We start from the raw sequence: 15,689 nt of genomic DNA on the forward strand, positions 1-15,689 counted from the left end.
ATACCTTAAGACGTTTTTAGCCTTTAGCACATACAGCATTTGAACTCTTATTAAGTATTCTTCCTACTCCATTATGTTTTTTAATTTAATCTATACAGACTGTTATTTAGCATTTCTTCAGCCAATTCATTTTTAAACTCTTCACTATTTCACAACAAGCAGAAAAGAGGAAACAAGACTTTTTTGCTCCAAAGACTCATCATAACTCACAGTCCTGTTTGGACGTGAAGTTTGAAGCAGCTGCTCTGTCACATTAACCCTGTGGTTGCGTTTGGAGCCTTTCCTCAGGTTTCCATCGAATCTCTTAATGCAACACTTTCACTTGTGACTATTAAAGCACATTTTGGTGTTATTAAAGGATTGAGGTCATTCGTTTACTGATTCGCTGACTCCCTCGCTGCTCCGCAGCCTCGTGCTGCTGTTGTAGATCATCAGGAGGCGCAGGTTCGTGTCCCCTTCTTTAGGATCTCCTGCCTGATGCTGTTGTGGTCGGAGGTTGGAAGCAGCTGTGTTCGTCTCGTTGACGCCTGTTGATTTTCATTAGGAAGATAAAGTGGCTGTAATTAGTTTCCTCTGAGTTCACTATAGATTTTACTGGTTGAACTTGTTTTGCGTGTTGTTGTTTAGGTGTTCTTTCTAACCTCGTCTCACATTCGCTGCAACAACAGTTCAATTAACTGCTTGGTGAGTCAGCAAAAGATGAATCGCTGACAGGAGATCCCTGTGAGCGCTTCTACACCTCGCGGTCCAGGCAAAGCTCCACGTTCGTATGCGAGTGCTGTTCCTGTGTCACATCGGTGCCTGTCTGACAGTTAATCAGTCAGTGTCATCGGTCCTGGACAATGTTACACACACGACACAACTCCATGTTCTCTGTTCACATTCATTTTGCTTCAGCTGCTTTTCCCTCAGACGAACCCCAGCGCAGGTCTGACGGCGCTTAGCCGACCTGCTGGCTGCAAACATCCCATAAACCAAACAAACTGATGCTAAACAGAGGGGCGGCCGCGAAATCTGTGATGAGCAGCAGCACGTTGGAACCGGCCTAAATGCTCTGCGTCCGCGCTAACCGCTGATCAATGCTGCCGATTCTCCTCCATCACGACGGGGGAAAGCGAAGGAGGGGACGCGAAAGCCGTGGCTGCAGGCGGGTGAGCAGGGGATTAGGCTGCATTGTGTTCTTCTCTGGCTGAACTGAGGAGAATGCGAGGACGGGGAAGCAGGGAGGAAGCGGGATTATCTCAGCTGCTCGCGTGGCGTGAGACACTCAGACGCCGCGTTCCCCGCGCTCCCGCAAACACTTGACCTCACGGGGAAACGACACGCTCGGCACCGTGTAATCCAGGTCTTGGTCGGCGGTACCGCTGATCCGGGGAGTGAAACCCATTTCCACATATACAGCATATCTGTGTCACTGCACTCAGCGTCGTCTGACAGATTGAAGCTTCTCAGCACAATGTCGCACGCGGGATTTAAAAGGACACGCGGCTTTGGTTGTGTAACAGTAATGCTACACAAAAAAAACACCTCTGGCTGCTGCGGCCTTGTCGTTTTTGGGGGAAACCTAAACCTGCATTATTTATATCCAGCGCGTGTTTCCCAGTGGGACGTATACGTCAATGTGTGTATACATCACATTCATCTGAAGCGAGTCGTTGGCAGCAGCAGCCCAGCGAAGCCTCACACTAATGTTTACATCTACTGTACAAAGCTCAAGTCAAGTAAATCAATCAGACTACATCAAATCCAATTAGTGCAACATGGAAAGAACAGTCTCATCCAAACCTCCTGCAGGAACCGGGTCAACAGTACAACCTGATACAGGTCTGGTTAAGGGAGGGGACGGTGTTGAATGATTGAAACGTAAACTGATCCCTAACTTTGTCTCAGCTTCTTGAATGTTCTTTTAGATTCTGGTTTCTTGTTGTGAAACCAGGAGGACGCGTGTTTGTCCGTCTCATTCCCGCGGTGGCGGCGCGTTCACTGGAACAAGTGTCTCCCGGCCCCAGGAGCCGCTGCGTTGGATGATGTGGCTGGACTTGGCAGTGCCGGCGCCGCGTGAGCGTCTGACTGGCTCGTGTTTCTCTGCGTTTCTTTGTGTTTCTCTGCGTTTTTTGTGTTTCTCTGCGTTTCTCAGAGCCAAGGTCTCAGCAGGTGACGCGTTGCGAAGCACCTTCGAAGCCTCGGCTGCTTTAGGAAAAAACCCCGGGTGATTCCGACGCCAACATCCACATCATCCATGATCAAATGAGGTGATGGAGGAGCGCACGATGAAGCCCAGCCAACATCAGCAGAAAGCGTCACACTGCGTCACATACAGACTCACAACAACAGAACACCCATTAAAATGAATTGTTGCACAGGCTGTACACTCATTTTATTGTTCAGGAGGAACAGTGCGTATTATTCTCATTTATTCATCTCTAACCAGTTTAATCTCTATGTTACTACAGTACAGGGCTGTGATAACTTATTCAGTGTCACAGTCACACGCTCGTTACTTTCCTCTGCTTCATCTCACCTCCATTAACAGTTACTTGCCATCACTGCAGCAGCTTTTAATACGGTTATTTATTCCTGCAACTGAAGAAATGTTTGGTTCATTCACTTGAAACCGTCCGAGGGCAAAGCCGTGCTGCATGTCTGATGAATCCCTGCGTGCGTCACAAATCTGCCACGCCACAAACCTGGACTCTGAATGCCCACAGTCAACAAGGCCCAAGGACAAACCAGCAAGACACATAAAGCCCGGGGCATTAATTATTCAGAGGGGAGACGCTTGTCGGAGGCAGATAAATGTGTTTTACAATTCCGCTCCTGCTTTTTGCTGCAATTTAAGCTGGAGGGAGGGAAGCAGGCAGCGAGCTTGTCCATTATCATGCACTTTATCTCCTCAAATGAAGAAACGTCCCCAAACAAATGCAGCTCAGTAAATGGAACGACGGACGGCAGAAGGAGACCTGAAACTTCGTTAGCTGAAGGATTGGAAGTCCAATCCAATGACGGCCCGAAGCTGCAAACTGCTGTTAAAACTTTACTGTAGCACAGATTCTAGTAAAGTACTGTAGTTACTAGAGCAACAGGCTCAGTCAGATACTCTGGGTTGTTATTTTATTCATAAATAAACAGTTCTTCTCCAGTTACAGTCCTGTTACTGACTTTTACCCACTAATGCCCTCTCTATTACTCACATCCTACATGAACCACATGACGTCATAGCGATGGTAAACACAGGGTCGTCCATGATCAGCTGCTATTAACTTCTTTTGCCATTCACTCATCGAACTGAAAGTGGACTTGTGTTCATTGCAGGCTTTTCCAGCCTCCTCAGTTTTATTGGCCACGGGCTCGTTTCCTTCTCATGCTGGAGTACGGAACCTGTTTGTGGTCTGTATTAGGTATTAATGGTGTCATTGTGCAGACGAGCTGGAGCTGCCCAGTTGTTCTGACTCTTAGACCCGATCCCAGGACTATCACAAAGCCTGCGGCCATGTGCATGACGCACACTTTCTGTTGAAGTGTCTTGTCTCGGGGCCCAAAAAGCCCTGAAGACTTCACCGGCTCTTTTTCTGCGTCTTAAAACAACTGCTCTCGCTGACTGTGCAGCGTTCTCCGTGACGAGCGAATTGACTTGGACATGTCGAATCAGCAGCGCTCCCGCTTTAAGGACCCAATAACTCCCACTTATTTCTAGACTGTGACCCGACGTTGGAGTCGCGGCCGGTGCTGCGGAGGATCTCACGCTTTGGTCTCCGGGAAGGTTCTGGCAGAGGGTTTTTAGCTTTTTAAACCATTCTGGAGATGCAAAGCTTCACTTCTGACAGCACTGATGTGTAAATTATGCAAGTGTGCATTTGAATATCTTTGCAAGCATGTGTGCAGCCCTAAGCGCCTGCGTGTTTGTGTGTGAGCGCGTGCGTCGCCATCGGTGCTGCATCTGTGATGCTGTGTGGGCAGAGACCTCAGCATCAGAGGCTCCACGTCGACGCCTCTGCTTATCCTCCTCTGGGGATTACAAAGCAGTGCACATAAACGCCGACAACAGCCACATATTACGGGCTCCGCGCTGCGTGGCCTTCCTGCAGCTATGTGCAAGCGGAACACGCGCACCAGTGAGGCTCGCGCTGCTGTGATCTATTACCGCCGCTCTCTGAGCTCACGCCGACACAAACAGGTTTCGCTGCCAGCTGTTCGTCGCCGCGCGTCATTCTATTCCCTCGCTGTCTGTCCGATTTAATTGCGCCACCGAGGACCGGTGGACGACGTCCTCGCCGAAGGTCGTCGCCGGGCACTCGGACCCACGCGCCGACGCTTGAACCCACAGACTTCAATCTGACACTAGGACGTCTGCTCAGCTGTTGATTAGCATTTTGCACATCCGAGGGCGCTGGAATCTCTGTGATGGAGGCTTTCTACTTTTAGAGGTTTAGGCCTCTTTTCTTTGTCCTGAATACTTTCTGTTCATAAAATGACTTTATAAGGTGGTCTCTGCTTCCAAGGCAGTCTAATAAAAGAGAACCAAATCGGTGATGCATGTGGCCCCTGACTTTTTCGAGGATCTACAGCAGCTGTTGGCTGGAAATTGACCTGCCGCGTGTAATCCCTTCGCCTGCTCCGTTACCTGATGCTGTTGCCATGGAGAGAGGCAAATAACAGCCAGCTGCTCCAGAGGTGGAGCGTCCGGCTGAGAACCCGTGTGCTCGCGTGAATGTGAGGCAGCGAGAATGAAGTTAACGAAACCTCACAACGTCCCAGAGCAAAGTCGTGAAGGAAAGTTCCAACTAATTATATCCGATGATCCGTCCTTGAGTGGTGAATGTGGCAAAGCTGCCTTGGAGCAGTTACCATTGGATCCTAGTTAACACAATGCGAACCTCAGTGAACTTGTCATGAAAAGGTCACAGATGTGCTCAGACTACAGAGAAAATCTAATTTTGTTTGTTGCTGTTTTGAACCTAAGGGGGAGTTGCAGCAGTTGCACCGCTTTCCTTCGTCGGGGCCGGAGCGCGGGGAGACGACAGCTGGAGCTGAGAGAACAGCAGCCGTCGGTTTGAGCTGCTCCCTGAAGCACGTCTGATCTCACAAGGCATCATTGGAATTGTGCAAAAGTGTGAAAAACATCCTCCTCCTGGATTTTCATGCGCAGATCTGAGAGTTCGCGTTCTCATGCTCCGACAGAAAGCTGCAGGTTTGAGCAAAGGCGCGGAGCTGACGCAGCGAGTGGATGAACTCACACGAGGTGATGACAGATTGGTGCTGACCCTGGAACGGCTCAATTACACCAAGTTAAAATGAGCAGTGCTGATGCTATATGTCGCGTATATGTTGAGCTTTAGAATATGCTGCTGCTGTCACCTGCAGGGCAAACGCAGCGCTGCAGCCTCCTCCCCGCGCCCTCCTTTGTTTTTCTCAGCGTTATTAAAAATAGATGTGGCTGAAATAGAGCACAGCTTCTCCTCCGTCGTGACTTATGTTTGCATGCATTTTATTCCCACAAATAACATCCAAGGGGTTGTTGATGGCAAGTCAGCAAAACTGCAGCAAAGCCTGCTGGGCTTCCAGAATCTAAATCAGGAGCAGAGAGCGAAAATGAGGCATTAGTGCAACTCGTAAATGAGGCAAAAACACGTTTTCACATGTCACTCAAGACGATTTGGAGATGAAATGGAGATTTTAACTTCATCAGCGTCATAGAAACAGAAGAAAAGAGTCGGTGTGAGTGATGGAAAGCTGTCCTGTGCTCCTGGCTGCACAGTTCTCTGTTTACTGAGGAGCAGTAAGCAGCTAAATGCAAAGCAGACGGCGGCTTCTGCTGACAGACACACACAGTATTTACTTGACAGCAAATTCAAAACACAACACAGCGTTGTTTAACATGCAGATGATTATGCCGCGACTGGAGAAGAAGCACGGCGGAGACGCGTTGATTAAACCTGATTGTATCGCGCTGTTTTATCAACACTGGGTCCAAACTGTTCCTCCACTATTTCAAACAAGTTGTGACTGTTTTTTCTGCTTTTAGCTTTTGACCTTCGCCTCCAATTAACTGACGCTTTGACAGTTAAATTCCTTTTTGACTGATTCATTTTACGTCGCACAAACAAAACCTGTCTCCTTTCAAACACTGTGGTGCTGCTTTACCACACAGATCAGCTGAATACTTAACACCTAAAGCTGCACCCAAGCCTTGTCTAGTTATTTTTCTTCTTCTTTTAACAAATGATACCAATTATGTTCAAGTTCAAAAGGGAATTATGATCCCGCTGCTGGACTTGAAAGGCTGACGTCAGTCTGTCCTCAGGGACCAGTGTGCAAAACCACCAGCTTTCAGTGAGGAATAAACAAACATTTTCCACTTTCTCCTGCCAAACATCTTGCTTGGCTACAAAAATAACATAATTGTCAAAGATACTGAGCGAGCTTCTGCTCACCTCCCGGGGCCAGATCCAGGCTTCCAGAGCAGCATTTGATCACAAATCCCAGAATTTGGTGGAGCGTCCCAGGACTTGTCTAAGCACAGAAACCGCATCCACAGCCTTGGATCCAAGCGTTTGGTGTAGCAAATCTGCAAACTGTGCGTCCACGACGCGTCCAAATCACAAAACGCGGTGTTTCATTTCATACTGTGGCCATGAATTGCAAAGTTTTTCAGCGGATCCAGAAATGGTCATTACTAAAATGCTTCTCAGGGTTTTTATATTTCAATTGATTGACGACAGTGTAGAGACACAGTAAACCAGAGTAAAGAAGAGTCAGGACCACTTCTTTGAATGTTTTCATTTAGTTAGTAATTTTTGTAAAGATCTGCCTAATTAGTCTAGTACAACACGGTTTAGCTTAATTAAACTGAACTGAATGTTAACAGTAAATAAAAAAATACGTATATAATTATATAAATTTTGCTAAAATTATAAATTATAAACCCAACTACTTTGAAATGTGTATATTATCGTGAATTAACAATAGTTTATTAAAGTTTTTATTTTAAATTTCACATTGGCCTATTTGACGAACAAGTTTTAAGTGTCGACTTCGCTCCAAATTTCCCAGACTTCTATCCAATTCAGCACGAACAAGCCGGACCACGGAGGCCCCTGCTGAGCCTGTATGACTTAAAGGATCTGACGCTGACGTCTCGGATACCACAGAACCTTCAGAGGTCTCGATGGGTCACAGCCGTTGAGGCAGCTAAAACTATGGCTTTCCCAGCTACGCACTTGTTGGGATTTCTGGGCTCACATTGACAAGATTCAGTCTGTGACAGCGCCCCCTGGTGGTTCAGCTGAACCACTGTGAGGCATCTCTGCCACCTACACATTACAACACCACAGCTTTCCTTATGAGGCAAATCCCCACATCTGTCCAGAGCCCAGCAAAGAAAACAACTGTAAATGAACATAAACGTTATCTCAGTGGTTCCACATCTCATCTGTTAACAGCAGTTTCCTCAGACTGCTCACGATCCTCACCCCGATCCTCCAGAAAGAGTTTTCCCCCGCTGTCCCATCTATCTTCTATTATACGGTATTTCCCATATGTGTAAAGCAGTGCTGCTTGGGAGCGATGAAGAGCACGCAGGGAACACAAACAAGCCATTAATCTGTGCCGTCAGGCAGAAACACACCCCAAGCAGTTTCTAAATACTTGCTCCTTTTTATTTAGATTCTGCTTTTGTGGGACTGAAGATAATGCGACCGATGAGGCCACAGATTTGCCTTTAAAAAAGAAAGACTAAAACAAAATAGTTTATTAATATTTAAGTGTGGAGACAGAGGATGTTAAAGGAGCCCTCTGTTTGTGTGGAGATGAATAAATAAGTGGAACTAGCAGCAGCACTTTGTCTCCCTCATTGTAAATTACAGTCACGGCTGCAGATATTGTTACTGGTGTGTAAAAGCACCTGCGCAGCCAAAGCATATAGAGCAGGACATAATAAATTAATGAGGCAAAAGAGAAGCATCTGGAGCAACAGTGGAATAAAAAACATGACCACGTAAAATACACAAGCACCTGACAACACGGCACAACGTGGCCGTGCTGTTTACTTACGGTGGAGTCAAACGTCTGTGTGTGAGTCATCAGAGTAGAAATGAGGGTCCCACACGGCCGACGAGCTCGGGAACCTTCTGGAAGGTGACCAACACACACACGGCGCGCAATCAGAGGCGATTGTGTCGGTCACTGGAGAGGTTTTTGTGGCTGCGTGGCACAACATGCTTGATTGTGTTTGAATGGCTGCTGATTGATTGCAACCCTGTTCCAGCCAAGCTGTGCAGGCCGTGTGTCCTGCAAGGCGGGGGGGGGGGGGGGGGGTCCCAGGAATAAAGAGCCCAATGCACCGGTCCCCGACGCACAGCACCGGCCCGACCGTAAATTTAGCCTCGCTGCGGGACCGAAGCGCGTCTATTGAAGAGACGCTGCTGGAAACGCATTTGAGGGTGGATTTAATAATGAAAAAGGAACAGGCTGGGCAAAGGTAACGCAGCTGCTGGATGGGAGACAGCGCATGTAAATCTAACAGCCCCGGCTGCAACAGGTTGTACAGAGGACGCATGTTCTCACTGCTTTTACACGTGCACAGTTAATGAAGTCTCTACTTAATCGACATCAACGCCTCGTGAGCAAACACATCATTCTGCATCAGCTGTTTGTAAATTTAAAAGTCAGTGTTTCAGCAAATGAGAAAATCTGTAACAGTTATAGACACGTTTTCACGACTCCGGGGTTTGGTGCCTTTAGTGCAGGTGGACGTGAGCTTTGCTAATAGTCAGCTGGTGACATTTTGCTGGGACGCTTTGTTTGCTTCTTACAATCATACTTTGCGCTGATAAACCTGCGTCTGTGGGGACGGAACGTGAGCCATGTGACGCGGATAATGGCATAATTAAATATACCCTGTGGACTTTCTGGCCATCTGCACTGCCAAGATGCTGCTTCTTCATGAGTGAGCTACTCATTTTCAGAGTCCTGCTGCCTGCGTCACATGATTTTGATAATTGTTATTTAATGGCTGCAACATGAAGCAATACAGCAGCAAACAACAAAAGCATGAACTAATGAACGCGGATGCAAACGAGGCAGGATTTATGCAAATCCACACATCGTCTTTGCAAATGTTTCCTGCAGATGGAAAGTCATTGAACACTTGCCAAGTCTCAAAAAGTAATTACGTTTAGAAATTCTTATGTTAAATTCATTGTAATATTAAAAGTACTATTTAAACATGTCTTGCAAATTGTATCACAGGGTTCTGGAACGAGTTAAAGCCTGAGAAAAACCTGAGGCTCAGGTTGCACTTTGCGCTTAGGATTCCTGAAGGGCCGAAGCAAATCAGTCCACTCTTGTCGGCTTTAGGGCTAAAAAAGGCTTTTTAATAGTAACAAGTATGTATGTTCTCATCAGTGAATTCCTTCGATGGCAACTGATAGCTCTCATTACAACCAGAAGGAAGTTCCTCATTACATTACGAGTGTGCACATGCAAAGAGGAGGGAGACTGAACTGTGAGACCTAAATGAAGAAAGATTCATTCTGGAATTGAAACTAAAACTTGCTGTTACGTGACACAGCAGATGTTTTTGCTGGACAGGGACGTGGAAGGATGGGGTCACTGGTTTGAATCCAGCACCAGCTGTTTCCAGCGGCGATTCCCACAGCCACTGGTGCTGGGGAACTCCCAGCTGTTGTTGTGTGTTAAGGATAAATCAAAATCTAATCTGATGATGAAGAACGGCAAAACGTTCTCCAGACGCCTCGCGGATGCAGGGAGGTGAAGATGGAAACACAGGGAGCAATATTCCGCTGCAGGAAAAAGAGGCGCTGCGAACCATCAGCGCACAAATCAGACACAATCCCGTCTACGGCACTGACTCAGGGCAAACTGGAGCACGGCCATCTCCACTCAAAGGTACATATCAGACAATTGACCCCAAAATAGAAGGAGGCAGCCTTGAAACCTCCCCTGCAGCCTCAGAGGAGGTCTGTTGGTTTGTTTGGAGGGGGTTTGTGGAAGAACGACCTGAGCTCTGTCAACTGTGATGATTTGTACTTTTTGCTCTAAAGGGACTCCTCAGCATTTATGTCTGAGCGTTTTGGGGCCCAGAAATGTCAGGATGAAGGATACATTTTGAAACGAGCAGAGTTTTAGAGCAAACGTCAGACAAGCTTCCATTCCAGCTTGTAGCTCATTTAGGACTTAATGCTGTTAAAGAAAATCTAAACAACTCTCTAAAGACCCAATGGTTTTCGGTGACATTTCAGCGGGATGATTACACCTGGTGAAATAATGAAGCCTTGAAGACTCGGGGCCGGGGCTCATTTTCCACCCTCAGACCATCCACGCTCGGATCCCGCTTTGAATTGAAAGATGAGCGGTTTGCGTGACCTTTGCCTGCTGTGGTTTCGCCTCATCACGGCCGCAGCGCTGTCGAAATCCACTTCTCCCACACGCATGAGCACGAGCGGGAAAACGAGGCTCCCACGCCTCCACGCGCTCGCGCCCCAGTCGCGTCCTCTTCACTCCGGCTCCGTGACATTAAGCTGACAGCGGCACCAATATCACCGCAGCCATGAAGGAGCACGAGGGGAGAGGAGGGAGGAGGCTCCAGCCGAGGTCTCACGGCGCCACCTTGTGTTCAGAGGTAGAAAGTGACTCGCACGCAAGCACAGCGGAGGCACGTGCACGCCAAGGCTCCCGTGCACGCGCGTAAGAGGCCGCTGCTTTGTTGTGATGCAATGCAGTTCATCCGCTCTCTGTCTTTCGTTTATGCAAATACACCAATCAAAAGTTGTTTGCTTCCTGCTCGGCATGTACTCAGATTTATGAAGTGACCGTCGCCCAGGAATCAGATCAGAAACAGATTCACACCTATTCAATTAAATCCGTTGTGTGGTGCCATGTTTGCTGTTCGGCTGTGAAGGGATTCTGAATAAAGTAATAATAACTTCCCCCCAGACGTTTGGTGCTTGTTTCCAAGTTCCCATGTTTCCTTCTGAGTGAGTCATCTTGGCAGGTTGCATCGACTTACTCTAAACACACTGTGCTTATTGAGCGTATTTGGGTTCTTAGGTCTCTGTTGTAAAAGAAATATTGATCTCAATGATATTTATGGGTTAAATAAACCTCAACAACTAATTAAGCACAAAGGTCAACAGCTTGAGCCCATCATTTAATGCACATTGTTAGAACTGAATCCATTATCGTCTTTGCTGCTTCTCTCTCATTTACAACATCTAGGACACACACACACACACACACACACACACACACACACACACACACACACACACACACACACACACACACACACACACACACACACACACACACACGCTCAGGACACTTAAAACCCTTTATCGTCCGATCTGAGGGCAGGTCTGATAACAGGGGTCTGCCACGGGACTGGCAGACTACTAGGCAGGCGCAGGGTTGACCTGCGGGGGACCAGCGAACACGAAGGACCAGGTTTTGGATTGTTTCGAGGGTTAAACTTTGTCCACAGGATTTCCATCACAAAAGCGTCCTTAGCGGCGAGCAGACACGACCTTGGGGCCTGTGGGGGACGCACTGAGGAAGTGAATTCACTGAAGCGTCCTCCCATTCACATGTAGGCCTAATAGGTCGCTGTCTGTCACACCGAGTACCCGACCCTTGCCCCACCCACTCCTCCTCGAACACTGGCCCGAGTCCCTTTATTATGCTGATCTAATGACTGTGGAGGGTAATCCAAAAGACCTTCATTAGAATGAGGGTGGCATGTTACGCACTCAGCCAGATCCGAACTGACACTGAGCGCCATACCTGCCAAGCTGGCTGAGCTTGAAAGGCAGCAGCAGGAGCAGCACGGCCCACTTTTCCCTTTTTATAATTCATCAGTTTATTTTGATCTCACAATAGGAATTTTCTCCATCGCCTACAGAGAGAAATCAATAAACTGCCCACACAGAAAAAGAAAGCAGAAGAACAAGGAGCGCTGCAGCACACAGACAGCGTGCAGGGGAGATAAATGCCTCCGTGCCTGAGGAAGGTGTTGTGCTTGTAGGAAAACGTGTTCATGAATTAGTCTTATTCACAACAAATAGTACAACATAAAATTTGAGTTAATGGTAAGTATGTGATCCTGAGGTCAATAATATTCCATATAACACAACTTGTGAATCACTAAAAAAACTTCACAAATCATATCTTGTCTCTGAGGTCGTCTCTGCTACCGGTCCTGTTTACACACAGATTCTCATGTAAATCTGTGTTTCTTCAGAGAAACTCAAAATGGGGTCATTGGAGACACAGACTAAATGTTGGCCCGAGGCTCCCAGGTTGTTTAATTGGGTGATGTTTATGGATCAATAGCCGGGTTCCTGATTCACAGATGCTCCGCGTCTGTCCCAGATTAGTCAAATCAAATGAAGGACATTCTCCTGATTGGAGGTAAACGTCACGCCACTTGTCTCCGGATGCAGCGACCTGTAGAATCTCTAAGTAAACAGCAATAACAGCCTTCTGTCCCGTGTGCTTTATTGATTCCCAGTCTTCCTTTGTGGAGATTGTGCTCTATGCATAACTGTAATTAACTGACATTTCACTCACGAGGAGTGCGTTTTACATAGAATGCTGGTTTGGAGCCAGTTATTGAGCAATTTATTCCTCATAGTTTACGAGCGAGCTTCTCCTCAGGCGTTCCTACTGATCTCAGAGGAAAAGAACAGTTCTTCCTGTGAGCCATTACCTCTGAATACGGGGTTATTAATCCAGACAATAAAGGCTTTAGCTCTGAGCAAGCCGCGTTTTACGTTTCAGTGTGGGCTTTTTACAGATAGTTACAACAAAAGGGCAAGAAAATGGCGTGTGCTCTTCTGAGGCAGATTGAATAACACGAGGGAAACCACTGGTCAACAATATTATGACGTACTCAGATCACCTGAAGAGCAAGTATTGTAACCATGGTAAGAAATACTTATCAGTTGACAGATTTATTCAATATTAGGTTGTTCTATGCAAATGTAAATCCATAATAAATATATTTAACAATAATTGATGACTGAGCAACAAAGTACCTACTTACCTACTTTATATTTCACAGAGATATTAACATCAATACTTCTTCTATTCTCAGAGTCAGAATGTTCACCCTGCAAAGAACATTTAAGATTTATAAATTATGATTTTGATTATACACAACTTTTACACACGCATCCTATTCTTCTATTATACATTTTTATGCTTTTACACCCCCTGCTCAGGAGCCTGGAAGTAGGACTTAATGAGAATGGGCAGTCATGTGGTTGCAGTTATCTGGCAGTGGCTGTTTTTGCGGGAAACGTAATGAGGGCCATCAAATGCTGGTAAATGCTGCATGTGGAGCCTTTTCACATGTGACAGGTAGAGATTACATGTCAGTCAAACCAGTGAAGAGGTTAAAGTGGAAACCACTGTAATGGAGCAAATCAGATGAACATCTAATCGTGCCACAGCTGCATTAATATAATATTACAAATGAACTCTGGCTATTTTACAAATGTATGATATAAATGTTAATGTACATTAAACAAACCTTAAACTGGTATTTTAGTGACGTCTGTCAAACATTTACTCTGAACTACAGCCGTTCTCCAACCTGTCAGTGCCAAAGCATGAACACAGAAAGACAAATGAAAGCTTTAACAGCCATGCTCAGTTATTTAGTGCGGTTCTGCGTCGACATCCAACAGCAAATTCAGTCTGTCAGTCAACAGCATTTCCTCATGTTAACAGAAAATATAACACATGCAGTAGAAACATTTGTTGTTGAAAATCGGTAAGCACTTTTTAACCTGCTTTCACCACACAGGACTTTATGCCCTAATGTCTGAAGCCTTTATATTTAATTATTGATTAACTGTATTTCAAACAACCCGTGTCTGGAAACACCAGTTTCCAGTGTTTATTAAAAATACAACAACATCTGCTTGTGTTGGCAGAGACAAAAAAGCAAGTTCATTATTTATTATGCACAACCATGTTTTTGCAAAACAAACATGCATTTACTTTGCATGTTTAAATTAATAGCCGACTATTAAACTAAGAGTGACTTTAACAGTCACTTGTCATGGTTTCACCCCCAAAGCTGTAATTTAATTTGATATTAAAAGATGTATCCAGTAATTCACCAGTAAATTGATATGCAGAGGTTTGTTTGAAGTAAGATTAGATGACGATTTTCAAACGATCGTAATTATATACACTTCACTACACTGTACAGTAGGTTTGATGTTATTAAAATCAGCTAATGACAAGCCTGTGCACTGGCTGCAAACTGATGCGGGAAGTGTTTTAGTGCCTGGCGTGTGCTGGTTCAGTGAATGGGAGAGTTTGTTTCGCAGTGAGTGAGGTTACACTTTAAATATTCCATGAAAGTGCTGCAGAAGCGTGGAGTTATTTGGACTAAGAGAATCATTCAACACAGTGATTGACTTTTCTACTAAGTCAATGCATGAATTTCTAAGTCACAGAGCTTTAATGTAGGGAAAATTTTCAAACACCAGTCCATTCATAATATTGTTTTGGGTCTTATTGAGCTCAAACAGACAATGAGGTTGATAGACAAAACATGACAACATCAAAAACGCAGCAAAAGCTCTGAGTAACTACTCAACTTCATGTGATTGGTGAAATCTGCTTCTCAAAGTGGATTTTTGCAATTCCTTATGAAAACTGTGCAGATAATTACAGCATTTCACTATGAGGAAATTCACATCCCTTCAAGTGCATAAAAAATTACCTCTGTGTGTAGACGTTTCAGTTCCTCCCTCTGAGTCCTGTGACGTGTAAGGCCTTAAAATCGACTCTGAGGTTCACTGCTGCACAATAATTTGAATTCTTTTGTGAACTGTCTTTTGAGAAACATTTACTCAGATATATACTGAGTATAAGAGATAAGAATGTGACAGCACTTTGTATGAATCGCTTCACCTGAAATAAAAAAACCCTGTTTATATGCTTCAGTTCACAGAGACAGCAAAGAAAGAAGCAACAAGGAAAATGAAGTCTGTACCATCTTGTTTTCCAGTAAGCAGTTCTCCTTATACTCCAGTGATCGCCACGAGGACACTGTCAGCACACAGCTGCATGTAGATGCGGATGACGATGCCTACACAAGGTCTCAGTGTCTTGTACAAGGACACCTTGACACGCGGCCAGGAGAAGCCGAGACAACTGTTGTGCCACACTGATGCCAAGTGAACGATCAGCTGTTGGTCAATGTCAGGCTTTTTTGGGGTGTGGTGAATGAGCTGTGTGGCGTTGCAGCATTACTAATACAGTAGTTGTGTATCCAACGTACACAACGTATGCTCCAAATCCATGCCAGCTATGCCACGCTGCATAGGCAACCACGCAAACAGCAAACACATGTCAATATAGCACATCTAGCTAGCGCCCAATAATGTTCATCATCATCATTTTTTAAAACCGGTTCTCTGCTATTGGTCAAATTCCATCAAACACATACAGTATGTGCACATTTAGGAGCTTGCCTAAAAATACAGAAGCAATGGCTGCATTCATGATTACATCTAATTTGTCTGCGTAGGCTATCAAAGTTGTTAAGCTTATTCGGGTGGACTCTGGACATGGGGCCATAATATGGGGCTTCCATTTTTGTGGCTACGCCCCTGCAGGCACCCGGTTCACCGCCATGAAGGCGCTTTGGAGCA

The 15,689-nt window shown here is 45.7% G+C and overlaps 1 long non-coding RNA gene across 1 annotated transcript; it reads right to left on the reverse strand.

Moving 5' to 3' along the window:
* Positions 1-11,684: 11,684 nt before the first annotated feature.
* On the reverse strand, positions 11,685-15,682 carry LOC129603113 (uncharacterized). Its single transcript, XR_008692725.1, has 3 exons — positions 15,029-15,682; positions 14,756-14,946; positions 11,685-13,612 (listed from the first exon to the last, which is right to left on the reverse strand). It is a non-coding gene; the product is annotated as an uncharacterized LOC129603113 (long non-coding RNA).
* Between the last annotated feature and the right edge of the window lie 7 nt (positions 15,683-15,689).

This window comes from Betta splendens, chromosome 16 (genome assembly GCF_900634795.4).
Source record: "Betta splendens chromosome 16, fBetSpl5.4, whole genome shotgun sequence".
NCBI classification, from domain to species: Eukaryota; Metazoa; Chordata; class Actinopteri; order Anabantiformes; family Osphronemidae; genus Betta; species Betta splendens.